The 16,828-nt window shown below is 30.6% G+C and overlaps 2 long non-coding RNA genes across 9 annotated transcripts; both read left to right on the top strand.

Annotated features, from left to right (window-relative positions):
- Positions 1–247: 247 nt before the first annotated feature.
- LOC131609159 (uncharacterized) lies at positions 248–1,097 on the top strand. Its single transcript, XR_009285980.1, has 3 exons — positions 248–488; positions 557–633; positions 815–1,097. It is a non-coding gene; the product is annotated as an uncharacterized LOC131609159 (long non-coding RNA).
- A 6,126-nt stretch (positions 1,098–7,223) lies between these two features.
- LOC131609135 (uncharacterized) lies at positions 7,224–11,207 on the top strand. 8 transcript variants are annotated; one of them, XR_009285968.1, is made up of 6 exons: positions 7,226–7,809; positions 8,530–8,705; positions 8,976–9,095; positions 9,648–9,973; positions 10,173–10,220; positions 10,336–11,207. It is a non-coding gene; the product is annotated as an uncharacterized LOC131609135 (long non-coding RNA). The 8 variants fall into 8 exon arrangements; XR_009285967.1 differs by having other exon boundaries at positions 9,648–9,994; XR_009285963.1 differs by having other exon boundaries at positions 7,228–7,809; positions 9,648–9,726; positions 9,912–9,973; positions 10,173–11,207.
- The last annotated feature ends 5,621 nt before the right edge of the window (positions 11,208–16,828 follow it).

The raw sequence follows: 16,828 nt of genomic DNA, 5'->3' as shown, positions 1-16,828 counted from the left end.
AAACTAAAAAACAAGGAAAAAAAGCGCTGATAAAGGGAGGGGTACGAGAGCGCTTTCTAAAAAGCGCTGGTAAAGGGGGGTACGAGAGCGCTTTCTAAAAAGCGCTGGTAAAAGGGGGAGGGGTACGAGAGCGCTTTCTGAAAAGCGCTGGCGTAGGTCATTTAAATTTTTTTTTTAAAACAAATTAATTAAAAAATAAAAGAAAAGGGGACTAGGGTTATATAATGTGTCGATTGGATTTATGAAGTTCTTCTTCCTCTCAAACGACGAAGCGACGCGCTTCCTGAGCTCACCGGAAACGGCTTCGAAACGCCACCCTTCCTTCGTAACCTCCATCCCGTTTCCATCCTCAATATAGACCTCAACACAATCTCACTCTTCTCTCTAATTTGGTAACATCACAGAAAACCCTAACCTAAATCTGAAATTGAACAAAAATCTTGGAGCTAGTTCGGGGAATTCCGATGACGGTGAAGGGCTCAGTTCAGGTACTCTTCAATTCTTCATTCATCCCTTTTGTTTCTTTTCTTCTGAAACCTTTTGCAAATTAAAGAAGATGCTATTGGTTGGGTTTTGTCGTCGCCATGGTGTATGCTTCAGTTGTGCGGTTCGTTGAAGGTGCGGTTGTTACAGGTAGATGAGTTTATTGTTTGTTGATGCTGGTTTATAGGTTTATTTTGTGCTGGTTGTTGTGGTTCTGTAAATGATATGAAGGTTTATGGAAAACCATAATAAGTTTTGGTTTGGTATTGTCTCTGTGTTATTGTGTCTAATTTTTGGTGAATGTTCTTGATTTTGTGAAATGATTTTGCAGGTTTGTGTATGTTGAAGAAGGAGTTTATGGAGAGTTTTTGTATGGTTGCGTTCTTGTTGAGTTTTGTACAAGGATTTGAGGGAATGAGTTGGAGTTAAAGGACTAATTTTGTATATTCTACAGGTGAGGTTTATGTAGATTTTTTCTCTCCTTTGCTTGATTCTTAGTGCCATTTTTATAGAAGAAAGTGAGTGAACTTCTTGGATAAAAGCTGAAGGATAAAAGCAAACTTAACTATTAAGTTAAGTCGACATTATACTTACCCTGTGCTTGGCTACATTACTCCCTGTTATGCACTTTTTGTTGTTGAATGTATGTTGCATTGTATGCTTTATGTTAGTACTTCATAGTGAAAATTCAATTCTATTACATGTCAATATTCCTGATAGTTTTGTATCTACAATTTATTATTGATGATGCAGGTTGAATTTGGTGCAATTCTTGTTGGCTATAAAAACAGGGTGCAGCCAATGCAAATGTTAGGAGGATGATTGTGCTGCTGTTATGTACGGTGGATAGCTTAACTACTTGCTTAATAAAAAATTTATATGATGAGTTTATGCATTATTCTTGTTGTCTGAACTCGACTTATTCATGCTTAAAAGTGTGTATTCAATATGAAATTATGTAGTTTCTTTGACCCAACAACTTTGTTACTAGAAAATAAATACTTGTATTTTTTATTTTAGCAGAAAATAAGACATTAAAAGGCTTAACAACTTAAGGCTGCTTAGAAATTGGAGCTGCCAATTTTTGGAAGAAAAAAACGACCTAAACCAGTATACAGGTAATATCTTCTAGTTTGCCACTATAATTTGCAATGGCATTTTGAAAAAAAAAACATTCATTTATAGTTATGATTTCAAACATTCATTTACAGTTCTATATCATTATCTATATATTAAAGTGCATCTACTTGTCTTTTGGTTTCCTTGCTAGAATAATTTAGTATTATATGCCAGGTTTGAGAAACCAAAAAACGATCATTTATAGGAAAAGAATATTCTCTCTACATAGAAGGTAAAGAAATCACTGACAAACCACATTGAGCATGTCTAAACAAATCCCTTTGTGCTTTATTTTGATATTCTCTTTTGAGTAATAATATATATTTCCATCTGTTTGGTTCTTTTAAATCAAGAAATAAAATTTGTATGAAAATTTCTAGTCTTATAATCATGTTGGATGCTAAGTCTGTTAATGCTATTTATGTACCTTCAAGAAACATCATCCTTCATTTCTAGATTTTCTACACATAAGAGAAACTGAAAAAGACAGTTCTCATACAATCAATAAGCCTTTCATACTATTTGAATTTTTGATATAAATAACTCATTTAGTCAATATGTATTATACTCCGTTATTAACTTTATTTTTTTTCTTCTTCTTATTCTTATATGTATACATGCGATGGACAATTGAAGATATATTAGAAGTTGATTTGTGCATTGTTGGAAAGTCAATTATGGCCATCGAGGAGTCACGTTCGGCTGGAGAAAACTAGTTTTCTTAGTGAGCAAATCAGTATATATATATATATATATATATATATATATATATATATATATATATATATATATATATATATATATATATATATATATATATATATATATATATATATATATATATATATATTTGTATTGTATTTTGTGTTTTGAGAATTTAATTGTAAACTTAGCTTCTAGAGCACTTATAAAATTAGTGATGTTTTATTTGTATTTTGATAATAAATATATGCAATACTAATTCATAAAATGATTCATATTAAATGTATTTCTTTTAAATTTTTATTTGTTTAATATAATAAATGTATTTCTCACAATATTAGTGAGAATTTGAGATATGTCAAAATATTAAAAAAACGCAACATACGAAAGCGCTTTTGGAAAAGCGCTCTTATAGGGGGGTCTACCAGAGCGCTTTTTCCAGAAAAGCGCTCTTATAGGGGGGTCTACCAGAGCGCTTTTTCCAGAAAAGCGCTCTTATAGGGGGGTCTACCAGAGCGCTTTCAGAAGCGCTTTTGTTACCTACGCCAGCGGTGGCTTCCACAGCGCTTTTAAGCGCTTTTAAAGCCCAAAATAAGCGCTTTCGTAGGCCTTCCGTGTTGTAGTGTCATCCGATTAAATAAAGTGAATCGTTCTTGTTTGTTATTTTTCTTCTGTCCAGACCTTATTTCGGAAGTGCATTTCTGAATTCCTCCAAGGGGGGTGAATTCGGAGATGCACTTCCGAATACACCAATTTTCTGAAAAACAACTTTATTTCGGAGATGCATCTCCGCAATCAATATTTTTCATTAAAATATTCACCTTTTCGGAGATGCATTTCCGAAAACACCTTTTCAAAAAATAATTTATACTGTTTTATTTTCCAAAACGGTAAAATATTATATTTGTAAACTATATATTTAAAGAAAAATTAGCAAAACACAAATGCATGAATTAATTAAATAAAAAACAAAACAAAACAATTTTTTTTATATATATTTCAATTTCCATTATTTATTTATGTAATTTTTTTATTTCAAAAAAAATTATATTTCTCTAAACCAATTGTTTTATAAGCTAGTTTTTCATCCACTTCAAGTCCACCATGTGTCTTCTCACTCATAAGAATTTTGTATTATTAATCTTAAGAAAAACAATTCATATCTCATAAAATAGGCTGTAAATTTTTTATTAATGTTATTGTTATTAATAATAATTTTTCTCTCTTCAATTTTTTAAAAAGAATTGTAATTCATGATTCAATTCAGATTTTTTGTGTCAATACATATTATTTATTACTAATTTGTTTTGGAAAATTTATTTATTGTTTATTGAATTTAGAAACTAAGACTAATACTTTTAATTTGGCCTAATTTTTCAAATAAAAAATAATTCTTTTTTGAGGATATTTTATTCATATCCTTAAAAATTCAATTAATACTATAAAATAATTTTTAAATATAAAAGTTGAAAAATTTGGTCAAAAGACAATGTAATAATAATTAGAATATAATCAAATAATTAAAATGAATCCCCCTACTTTCTACTACTGTGCTGATGAGCACTCATTGTTTTATTTTTTAAAAAAATTAATTGAAATTAAGATAATTTATATGATTATTTAAAAGTATTATTTGATTGAATAAATTTAAATTAGGAAAAAGTATAAATATTATTCTTTTGGTTTGAAATATGTCAAAAAAAATTATTTTTTACTTAGTACTATCCATATTAATTTATTAAAATGTCAATATAATATATTAAAATAATATATTATTATACTTTTTTTAATTACTTTAATACTAGTCAATTATGAAAAAGTAGTAGGTTTTAATAATTAATAAAGGTATAATTTTATAAAAAGACTCACCATATATAAAAGTACAAATCACATAATACAAATGCAAATTCGTTTCAACTCATTCAGAGAACACAAACTAGTTGAATAGAAAAATGTTGAACAACAAAAATTCCTCTGAAAACATGGATCCCCCAGCAAATAGTGTAACTCCTCAAGTGCCAACACCATTGGTTGATAATGTTAATGATTATGAATACATTTATGTAACAGAAGAACTGTCTGCTTGTTACACTACTGAATGGGACGACATGTTTGAGAGTGCTAGAGCACCTATCTGTGATGATATGTCCTCCTATTTTTTCAATTCTCTTGAACCACAATTACCATTACACGTTCTCACACCACATGCGAGTCAAAACATTAGTGATTGTAACAACATAGATTCATCCGAATTTTTTGTTGATGAATCTTACGACAACCATGTCATGGTTGACATAGATTCATCCAAATTGGTTCTTGATGAATCTAATCTTTCTGTTGATGCTGCTGAAACTTCCAATGGAACAGTTCAGACTAAGGATTTGTCTGTCCAGGAGACAAACCTAGGCAGGCCGAAGAAGATGCGACGCGTGGCTGATGAATCTGATGATGTTGATGCATTATCATCACCATTAACGTCACAAGAGGTGAATCAAGCACCACAGCTTCCAAGTCCATTTGATCATGATATATAGTAATTTGTAATCGTGTATGTGAATTTTTTAAATCAGATGCTTATATTTATTGGTTAATTTCCTTTCATTTAAATGATATAGATTTATATATCTAGTATACATATATACATTTACTAGCAGTTGGAAGGAAGAATAAATTCAAATAATGTATCGGTATTCTTTGCCCTTTGTGTTCGGAGTTTTTTTATTTCAGAATTGTTTATCGAATTTGCATCTCAAATGATGATTTCATGGGTTTTAAAGTTGTGTTCTAATTATGTGTATACAAGTCATTACACATATTACCACCACCAATTAATTCACCAAAATAAAATTGAAATAAAATTTATTTGTTTGGACGCATTCCTTTTATTTTAATTTTTAAATCAATTTTTTTTCATTGTCAAAGATTTTAACAGTGGAAAAAAGTCACTCCGAGACATGATTTGAATTCCAGCACTAACAGTTTTATTTTTTATTCATTTTTAAATCATGTTTTCCCACATATGAGAATTCCAACAGTAGAAAAAACTTGCATTGGTCATGTGTTTGAATTTCAACACCATCAATTTTGTTTTTGTTTTTTATTTTTAAGACATCATGCTCCACGGTTGAGAATTCGAACTGTGATGAAAAGTGGCGTCTTCCTAATTTTTTTATTTTTAAATTATAAATAAATTACATTTTTAACCTGTTGAGAATTTCAACCATAGCGAAAAATCACTCAATTTTGTTTTTTCAAGATATACTGCCTCCAAACTTCATCTTTCATTTACAAAATTTTACTTTTTCATTAAAGCAAACTCGAAAACATCATTTCTTCCATTAACGAGTTTCTCCATCATCTCTTTCCAACTCGAACGAGACAAGAATTTAATATGGAATCAACTTAGCAATGTTAATTATTGTTGTTATTGCATCAGGTAAAATGTTTAATCTTGTTGTTGTTGAGATTTAATGTTTAACGATTCTAACGATTTTTTGTTTTTGTTGTTTTTTTGTTGAAATCATTACATTACTACGTAAAAGTCATATCATCAAAGTTGAAAAAGAGATACCATCACAGTTGACCAACCGTGGTGAGGTAGGGGTGACTATAAGTACGGTGTTTTCCATCACGGTTGTGTGACCGTAATTATAAACTAGGTAGCGTGCTAACTATCACAATGGTTACATTAAACAGCCGCAGTTAAATCATGAACGCTTAACATTTAATAACGGTTGTTCTTAACATTTAATAACGGTTGTTCTAAACAACCTTTATCGGACGAGCATAGTTAAGGGTGCAGGCCTAAAACTTTGGAACGTCCGCAAAAATATGAGGGCAAGGAATGCCCGTGGGCTTTGCACATTTTAGGCCTAAAAATGTAAAATTTTATGTAGATGTTAGTGCCCATAAATACCGATAAAAAATGGGATGGGACACAAAATTTTATGTAAATGTAAAATTTTATGTAAATGCCGACAAAAAATTTTATGTAAATGTTAATTTTTTTTTCTTACTAATAAGATATTAGTAGTATGAAAATTAGGTTCTAAGTTAAAATAATGACCCACAAAAATAATTAGGTTCTAAATTAAAATAATGATCCACAATTTTTTTTCTTACTAATAAGATATTAGTAGTATGAAAATTAGGTTCTGAGTTAAAATAATTTCACATGTGAACATTTCAGAAAGACGTGAAAATTTACTTTGTTCATTCAGAAAAGATATCATCTACCAGTGGTGAAAAGATTTTATTCAATTGTGCACTCCTTTCTTAGACTTTTTTCAACAGAGAAGATATCTGTGCGTCTGCACGGGTGAATTTATTTTAATTTTGACGTAATAATTATTTTAGATATACATATGAAAAACTCATTTTTATTGCGAAAGTACAATGAAAAATTATGAAATCAAAATATTACAACAAATAATATGATTATACAAAATATATAATGATAAACATGACAAATGATGTATTTAGATACATATGTTAGCTTAAATAGAATTACATAATTGTAAAATAAACAATTACTAAATAAACTCAATTGTATTAAATAATAATAAAAAACTTGTGACCCGTAAGAAAAAAAATTGACATTTGAAAATAAGAATTTTATTTTCAAATAAAGGTAATAATTTGATAGTGACCCGTAAGATAAAAAGTTAGTTGTTTGAATGACTATCAACTACCTAACTAAGAATATAACATACCACCAAACACCCTAATTTATCCTTATTGAAAAAAATAATTACTCTTACAAAAGCCCTTTATTGTAATTTACTAAATCAAAGTTTTATTCCTACCAATTACATTTCTCCATTCCTCCAAGTGGCACTCTCCTTCCAATTTTTCTATTAGATGCTTCCTAATATTCACTGGGTTTCACAGTTTAGTCTTTTAAGCGGGCAAATAATTTCCTCCATACATTTTGAATTTTGAATTTTGAAAATTATGTACTTGTCTCTCTCTTCCTCTCTTATCGTCTCTCTCTTTCCCTCCCACAACCCTAGCAAAAACCAGTACTTTCTCTTGCTTTCTGCCGTTGCCCCTTTTCTTTCCTCAAACTCTAAATCTACCGTCGCCCCCTTTTTCCTTGGTCTCAGTTTATCATTCCTTTGCTACTCTCAAAAGTATGTATTTTCCCTCTTTCTTTCTTCTCTGATTCTTGTGTTCTCTTGAGTTGCGAACTTCTGTTACTTTTGTTTCACTTTCATTCTAGCTTCAAATTCATTTTAAAAATTGAAATTGAAATGAAATTAACTATGTGAACCAACACCAACGTTTGTGTTTTGTTTGTGTTTGAGTTTGTTGTTTTGGATCTCTCAGCTATGAATCTCACTAACGATAAATGATCCATTTCTACGGTTACTACTGCAACTATTTCTATGAAATCCGGTGAAGGTTCCGATCAGTTTTCGGCGGGTCTGAGAGTTCTCGTCGTGGATGATGATCCCACGTGTCTGAAAATCCTCGAGAAGATGTTGAGGTCGTGTTATTATGAAGGTATTGAATTTGAATGAGAATTTATCTAACCGAATTTTCATTTTTTTCAACGATTAATTAGTTGGTTAGTTGAAAACCCATGAAAAAAGTAAACTTTATCTTCAATTGAAAAACCCTTAATCAAAATTCAAATAATCGATTTTTCTGTAGAATTGTTTTTTTATCAAACAAAATATGATGTATGGAACAATAGCACTAATCAAGAATTCTCAAGACTTTTTTTTTTCTCTTTGAATTTAATTGCTTTGAAATTGTTTTCTTACATCATGAATTGTATCAATAGCTTGTAGCTGGAGAAGTATTTTTTTTCAATTTCTTTTCCCCTTTTTTAAACTTGGTTTTGATTTTGAAGTACTGGTTTTTCATATTTGTTTTTGTTGTTATAGATATGATATTTTACAAATATGATTGTCTCATGAAGAAGAATTTTCATAATCTGGAGTATACAATTCTGATATTTTAAAATTATTGAAAAATTAAGTCTAGAAGTTTACATTGTATGTTAGATTTGAAATTTCACAACTATGATTCTTATTTTCGTTTGAGAAGTATGAAGTTTCTTATTGATGTTTATTGCGTTTATATATTATTGTTTTGGCTATTTTCTTGATCATATTTTGGTTTGAGAAGTATGAAGTTTCTTATTGATATTTCTTTGTGATGGAGCTTACACTTTTTCGTATTTGGTTTGATTGCTGATACGCTCCTAATATTTTTCAGGGTAATCTTTCCTGAAAATTGGAGATAGACAATGGTTCTTTTTCTGTCACGAGGATAGGAAATATCCTAACGGTGCAAGGTCTATTAGAGCAACAAGGCATGACTATTGGAAAGCTACAGGAAATGATCTTAATGTGATATTCAATTCTTGGCCAGTTGGAGTTAAAAAGACACTGGTATTATCTTTAACTACTATTTTTGTTAAAATTGTTGTTTCTGTTAGCCATCACCTTCATTATGTAATTAGGGAGAATAGCTAAGTAGGGAGAATAGCTTCCATCTTCATATGCATCTTTATGTTGGTTTAATCTTTGATTAATTACAACTAAGTAGGGTGTCACTTGGTTGAAATACTTTGATATTATTTTAAAAAAATATTAGCATTAGTGTTATTTAAAAACCAGTTGAATATTGAATTTTGAAATGCTATGCTTTTTATCATGCAGTTTCGTGCTATCATTGGCTGATGTGGATCCAAATCTCATGATGGAGGATTAAAGTATGGTGTGGACAAGCAATGACGTTGAAATTGTGCTTGAGCATCAAAATGAAAAGATTCCTTTGAGGTGGGTGAATATGATACGGATATCCACTACTTGCGAGTTGAAGATTGATGCATATTATTATTATTATAGACATTGTGGCATGTAGATGATAGAGGAAAGGTTGTAGTTTGTTTATGAGTGATTGCTAATTGCAAACATAATATGCTTATTGTAGACTCTATGGAGCATCTAGATTTTCTATACATAAACTCAACCAATTTTGTCCATTGAATCTTCATATCTTAATTCAAGACAATGACATATGTCTTCCCTTCTCCCTACACACAAAAAAAGACGCCACTGCATTCTGATTATGTTTTTAAATGTCTCTTTCTGTCTTTCTGTAGATATATTGTTGATGCAGTGAAACATAATTTCTTACATATCCGTTTCATTTAGTTCAGTCTGCTCCAAACACTGGTCACTTGTCATGCTGATTGTCTATCTGGATTTAATGTAATGACTAGAAGAACCAACTTCAAAGTCACTATGAATTATCTTGGGTTTCTGCATTATTTGTCTTTTATTTTTCTTGCGAAATTTGACATCATTCTTCATTATCTTGTTCGGCAGTTATGTTTCAGAAACACAGAGAAGGCATGTCGTCCCATTTCAAGCAGAACGTCATATATTGGCTGGCCTTGCCTCAGTGGTAGGTGGTTTAAGTGCACCATATGAGAAAGCTTCTCATGTACATGAAAGACATGTTGTGAATTGGCTTTGGGCAGCCGGTTATCACCCATTTGGACCATTTTCAAATATGTCTCATGTCAGTCAAATGCTCCTCGATGTTTCCTTTTTTGAATGTATTTATGAAGTTGAGTTTTTGGTTTTCAGGTGATTGAGAAATTGCAAAACCTTGTGAATTTGCAGGTTGCATAATACATAGGTTGCAGCATGTAAGTTTAGTCTTCACTAATGTGAGTTTCAATTAATACTATTATCATATGAATGACTACACCAATGTTGTTGTTAGTCTTCACTATAATTACAAATCTTCCTATGTTATTGTGGGCTCCGATTTACATGTTTGTCATACATTTACCTGTGTTATATCTATAACTTATGGTTATCTATTTTGGCTTATACACAATGCAGTGTTTTCGTCATTGCCGTTGGTTATCAATTGGCTTAGGGATAGAAAAGGTAATTCCGTTGGTTATCAATTGTAGCGAGTTTTCGTCATACAATGAGTTTGAAGGTGAGATTCCTGCAGAATTTGGTAACATGACAAATCTTTGATATCTTGATTTGGCTGTAGGAACTCTCAGTGGACAAATTCCACCCAAACTAGGTAAGCTCTAGAAACTCGCTACAATTTACTTATACCGAAACAAATTCACCGCGAAAATTCCACCTCAAACTGGCAACATTATGTCATTAGAATTTTTAGATTTCTCTGATAATCAGATCACGGTAGAAATACCCGAAGAACTTGCTAAGTTGGATAATTTGCAGCTTTTGAATTTAATAAACTAACTGGCCATATACCATAAAAGCTTGGTGAATTGAAAAACTTACAGGTTCTGGAATTATGGAAAAATTCTTTAAAAGGTTCTTTGCCAATGAACCTCGGAATAAATTCTCCTTTGCAGTGTTTAGACGTGTCGTCAATAGGAATTGTTTATATTATGCCTATTTCGGTTGGATTCGACAATAGGAATTGTTTACAAAGCAGAAATCCGTAAACCTCAGATAACAGTAGCAGTGAAGAAACTATGGAGGCCACTCAGAGACATAGAAATTGGGGAGATTGAGGCACAGGAATATTGTAAGACTACTAGGGTATGTTCACAATGAAAGAAATGTGAAAATGGTGTATGAGTACATGCCTAATGGAAATCTTGGAACAACACTGCATGGTGAAGAATCTGCAAGATTGCTTGTAGATTGAGTTCCAAGGTATAACCTAGCAGTTGTAGATTGGGTTTCAAGGTATAACATAGCAGTTACAGTTTTAAATTATGTTTAAGCATTTTTTCCTTTTGCTGTATCAAAGATATTTCTCTTATTAAAAACAATCTTTCATGGTGAGGGTATATTCTGGTCCGGCTTGACCGCCTTCATGATTTCTTACTTGTTTGCATTTTATGAGAAGTACATCAATGATTCTATAAGGCATTTATACTTAGTTCCATTATTAAAGTCTATAACTATACAGTTGTAACTGTATTATTTTAGTGTTTCATATAATTTGTCTTCATTTAGCAACTTCATATTACATCATAAAATATATTTGCAAACTTGTGGACCATATCATTTGCTTTTATGCCTAATAAAGCCTTTTCATAAACAATTTACCTTTTGTACAACACATTTACCTTTTGTGTAACACCAAACAATTTTCAATTCTACTGGGTTATGCAGTTCTAATTACAACTTCATTAATATAGCGATTGTATACAATATAAATTACCTTTATTTATTTATATGGTATTCATATCAAGTGTATCTTTTCTTTTATTTATAATTTGATATATTAATATAAGCTTTGATATATTGATGATATAATATAAACATCAATAGTCATAGCCTTCTAAAAATGAGATCTTAGAAACAATTTATAGCTTAATTTGTATTATACAATAAAATTTATTATTTCATATTTTATAATTGTATTTAAATAAATGCTAAATATTTGTTTTGGTTCCGTATCTCAAAAATCGGTCGCTACATTGGTAGCTAATATGACAAAAAGGACTAAAATGACACCTTTTGAAGAGTTAGGGACCAATATGAAACCTTTTGAAGTTAAGAGACTAAAATGAACCTCGAGACTAACATACGGGACCAAAAAGAGTATTTTGCCTAAATAAAATATATACTAATTAAAATTGAAAACTATTCATCTATGAAGGTTGTACGGGACACTATCACCACAATATCTTTTTATTTTAATCAATAAAGTATTATAAATATTTATAAGTAGTATAAATTCACTATTTTTACGGGACATTATCACCACAGTTCCTTTTTTATTTAAACAACAAAATAATATAAATATTTTGCCTTATCAATGATATTTGTAAATATTTATAGTTATTAGTCATACTTGTAAATATCTATAGTTATTAGACATATTAAATTTATCATGTTGGTGATTTAATAAATATTTCTTTTTAAATATTTTAAGTTATTAGTGGTTTTATAATAACAATTGTATATTATCAACAACCTAACATTATCGAATGACCTAAGATATGAATGATTATTGCATTTCCATTTTATTTATATAGCTACTATATATAAATTCATTTCATCTATATTATATTTTGTGAATCTTAAATTAATATTTCTCATTCGAATTTTTCAACTTTTTTTTTGCGTTTATAATACATTATTCATATTAAGATTTGACTTACCCGTGCGGACGCACGGGTCTTCTACTAGTGAGTCTATGTAGTATTATTCAATTTGATAAAATACATTTTTAATGATAATAAATAAAAAATATTGAATTATTACATTTTAAAATAAAGTAAGAGAGAATGGAGAAATGGTGGGGATATAATGAAGTAAGAGAGAGAATAGAGAAAAGTGAGAATGGATGGTAGAAGCTTTGATTGTACCAAGTGTTCAATACTCGTTGAAAAATAGAAAAGTGGTAGGGTGATTTTGTTAGTTACCATTTTGTCCAATTTGTAGTACAATTTTTTTTAGGAAAGGGCAATAATGGAAGTTTGGTCAATTTTCTAGTAAAGAATAGATAGTAGATAACATTTCAACATGATCTAGAAATTAATAATATGACAAATTAAGTTATATTAGAAGAACGACTTATCCACATTTCTCTCTTTAACAATTATATTTTATTTCAATGCTCTTAGTTCTTCAATCTCCCCTTCCTTCCCCTCTAGTTCAATTTGCAAAATATTATTTACTTTTCAAACAAAATTTGAGGTGGAGGAAGGGGCGAGTGAAAAACTAGAAGCATTAAACTAAGTTGTAACCGTTAAAGAGCAAAATGCAGACAATAGGCTGATTGCTGAAGAAATATTGGATAATGTGATAAGTGTAATTTATTTTCTAATATAGCTCAATATCTCATATTATAATTTTTTAATTCAACCCGAAAAGTTGTATATCCAGTAAGGGGTTGGAAAAACATTCAAACCACATAAGATATAATAAACTCAACTTCTAAACAAACCTTAACAATAACATTCATCAACAACAAGCCTTAAAAAACACACAAGATACAACAACAAACAACTTTTATCAACGACAACAACATACCAAATCATTAAATGTTTCACAAACATACCTGTCCCATAATGAAATCGATAATGAAAGGAGGGTGAAGCTGAAGTGAGAGCTGCAAATTTGTGTTAAATTTGAATGGATGTCATTTTAGATCTTTCATACAAGTTTGCAGTGCTCACTTTATCTTCATCCTCATTATATATTTCTACATAGCAACACAAATCATTTGTGAACCACACCTATAGTATGGGGTTTCTTGAGTTAATTTTTTTCATTCACCTTCCCTACCTACACTTCTATAATCCATAAACTATAACAGATGCAAAAATTTCACTTCTATAATCCATACACTTCTATAATCCATAAACTATAATAAATTTCAATCATCTTAAGTTATACATGTCATATTATCCTACAAACAGCTTGATAGAAGCAATTGAAACATAAACAACATAGTTCACTTCTTAGGTTATACATGTCAATAAAATCACTGATTTGGATACATAAACTATTGAACCATGAAAGAAACTATATTATATATTGTGAAGACTAACCTGTAATGTAACCATTTCCTAAGATTTGGTGGAGTTAAATCACATTTTATAAGCTTGGATGGAACAAAAGTAACCCTTCGAAGAAGACGAGTTTGTTGCATGAGTTGGATATTTCCATTTTTCATGTTTTTGGAGAAAGGTTGTCGAAACGTTAATGGAGATTAGGATATATGAGATAGACGGGTAAGAGAGGTGTTAGGGTTTTGTTTTGTGAGAGACGACTGTAATAGAAAATTGTTGGTGCTGGGATGCGAACCCTTACACTCCAAGAACATTTCACTACAGTTGTTAACAATGACTGTAGTGAAATGTCTTTTAGTGACTAGCAGTGGAAAAAAGCATCTAAAAATGAGGTATTATTACGGTTAACAAGCAACTACATTGTAATATGGTGTTACGAAAGGTCTATTTTATAGTTGTGTTAATATATTAGATCATAAAACTATTAGTATTTACATTGTCATATATAATATATAATTTGTAAACGTGGGTTAGAAATCTCGTATTGTTTAGAAAATTGAAGGTTAGATATACAATATTAAATTAGTGTTATACTTGCTCATAGTTTAACGTGGATGCATATCTCATAATTGAACAAAGTTATCAGAATCAGTGTTTTAACTAAGGGACATGTTTTTTATTTCAAAAGTCTTTTTGACAAGGTGGTGGTCAGGTAATGTGTCTTGTTGACAAAGTGAGTGTCAATGATGGTTCATATGTACGTAGATGAAAGAACTTTTGATTGAGGTAAGATTATAAATGGATGACTGACACTTGAGAGTAAGATAGTTGTAGTATAAATGTGAGTTAAAAATTTCACATTGTTTGAAGAAAATGAATGTTGAACAATATATAATTGAGAGGACTCATATATTTATTGTCTTAAGCTTTTTTGGTAAATACTTGATATCAAAATCATTTATGTAGTTGCTCTAAACACAATGTGGATGCTCCTTCCATTTGTCAAAATGGGTCTCAGAGTCAATGGTTCAACTAAAGGATCAATTTTTGGTGTTGAAAATCTTCTTGACAAAATGATGGCAAGGCGACGTGTCTTGTTAATAAGGTGAGTGTTGTGGTAGAGATGTGAGTTAAAAGCCTCACATTGTTTGAAAAAGTGAAGCTTGAGAAATATATAAATGAGAGGGCTTAAAAATGGGTATCAGAGTCAATGGTTCACCTAAGGTATCAATTTTATGTTGAAAGTATTCTTAATAAAGTGATGGTCGCGCGATGTGTCTCATTGATAAGGTGAATGTCGTGATATAAGTGTGAGTTAGAAGTTTTATATTGTTTAAAAATATGAAGGTTGAGAAATATATAAGCGAGAGGACTCAAAAATGTAGTTGTTCTTGCCTTATGTCTCAAACTATAGAAGTATGTCTTAAAACCTTTGAGTGATGAAGAGAAAGAAAATATTTTTCGAGATTGTCAAAAAAACAATAAGCCAAAAAGCAGCAAGAATGTCTGATTTGAGCCATTCACAAGATTCGAGTTTGATCGATTTGATTTGCCGATTCGTTCATTAATGTTAGAATATTTAATATATATTTTTAATTGATTTATAGATACTATAAATTAATATAAAAAGATATTTATAGAATTTTATTCTAATAATTAATGGATGTGTTTTGAGATTTTTTTTTTGCTTTCGCACGGGTTTCTGATCTACATAGTAGATCAACTAATTCGGCTCGTGCTACAGAGGCACGTGCACTGGCCAAGCGTTGTTTCTGTCAGGAATCGAACTCGGTATTCTCCGAATATCGTCCTTTGCGGAGACCCGTTTGCCACTCGAGCCCAAACGCTTGGTTATGTGTTTTGAGATTTTGTTATAAAGCTGTTGGATTTTAACAATTATAAATATGGATCTCTTTCTTATTGTATTTGGTGACAATCTTGAGAACTTTAGAAAAGGAAAAAGGATTAGATCCAGCATGGATACTCAAAATCTAACAATTCAAATTCTGCCCAATAATCATATAGCGGGAAACAATATCATCCATATCCAAATAAAGGTACAGGAAATTCTACCTAGTCTATCAACTACAAAAAAAAAATATAATGATGCATCCATAAAAGATGAAGAAGTAGACTTTTGCATGTGGGGTGAAGATTACATTAAAGAAGAATTCAAAGAATCCCAATAGGCTATTCTGGGAAAATTTCTATTTGAGAAACCTATGCACATGAACTCTCTATCCGGGCTTAACTAGTATATGGTGTGATCCAAAAGGGATACATATTTTTAAGGTGGAATCAGGTTACTACCGTATTTCTATGGAAACGCTTGGCTTTCTATTAAACCTTAGGCTTATGACTATATCTCCCAAAAATACCAATTTTAAAGATTTGGTTCTAATTATGGGGAATGCCCCAAAAGATTTGAACTACTCAAATGGGAGAAAAGATTGGTCAGGTGATAAAATCTAATATGTATAGTTTTCCTAACAATACCACCATTGTGAAGGTCAAAGTGATTTTTAATGTTACTAAACCCCTCAAGTTGGGCATATACATAGGAAACCAGAAAGAGGGTGCAAACTGGATTTTGTTTCGCCACGAAAAGCTTCCAATGTTTTGTTTCAATTATGGTATTGTGGGGCTGTTAGCTGGAAAAATCCACGCTAATATAAATTTGTTAGGGCAAGAAGGGTTGAGAAGATGTTTAAAAGAATCAAGTGGTATTGAGAAAGTTTTCGACTAGAAAAGTTGTGAAGAGGACTTCGACATAAAGTTAGATGTAGAGGTATTTATTTCTTTAAGACAGTGTTGGGACTTAATATATTTTGGAAGAAATCTGCTATTTTCGACACAGAAGTTTTAAAACAAGGTTAAGTAACTGCTTTTCAGCCTTATCCATTCTTAAAAGACGCATGGAAGCCAGTTGTTGAGCGAAACGCATCCAAACAAGAACGTTTCACTCCCTAAAGTAAAGACCGTTCATTACATTTATTTTTATTCTAGTATAAATAAGAGTTCTGTGATTAGGATTTG

The sequence above is a fragment of the Vicia villosa genome, linkage group LG1 (genome assembly GCF_029867415.1).
Source record: "Vicia villosa cultivar HV-30 ecotype Madison, WI linkage group LG1, Vvil1.0, whole genome shotgun sequence".
In the NCBI taxonomy this organism is placed as follows: domain Eukaryota; kingdom Viridiplantae; phylum Streptophyta; class Magnoliopsida; order Fabales; family Fabaceae; genus Vicia; species Vicia villosa.
This window is presented reverse-complemented; position numbering and strand designations above follow the sequence as displayed.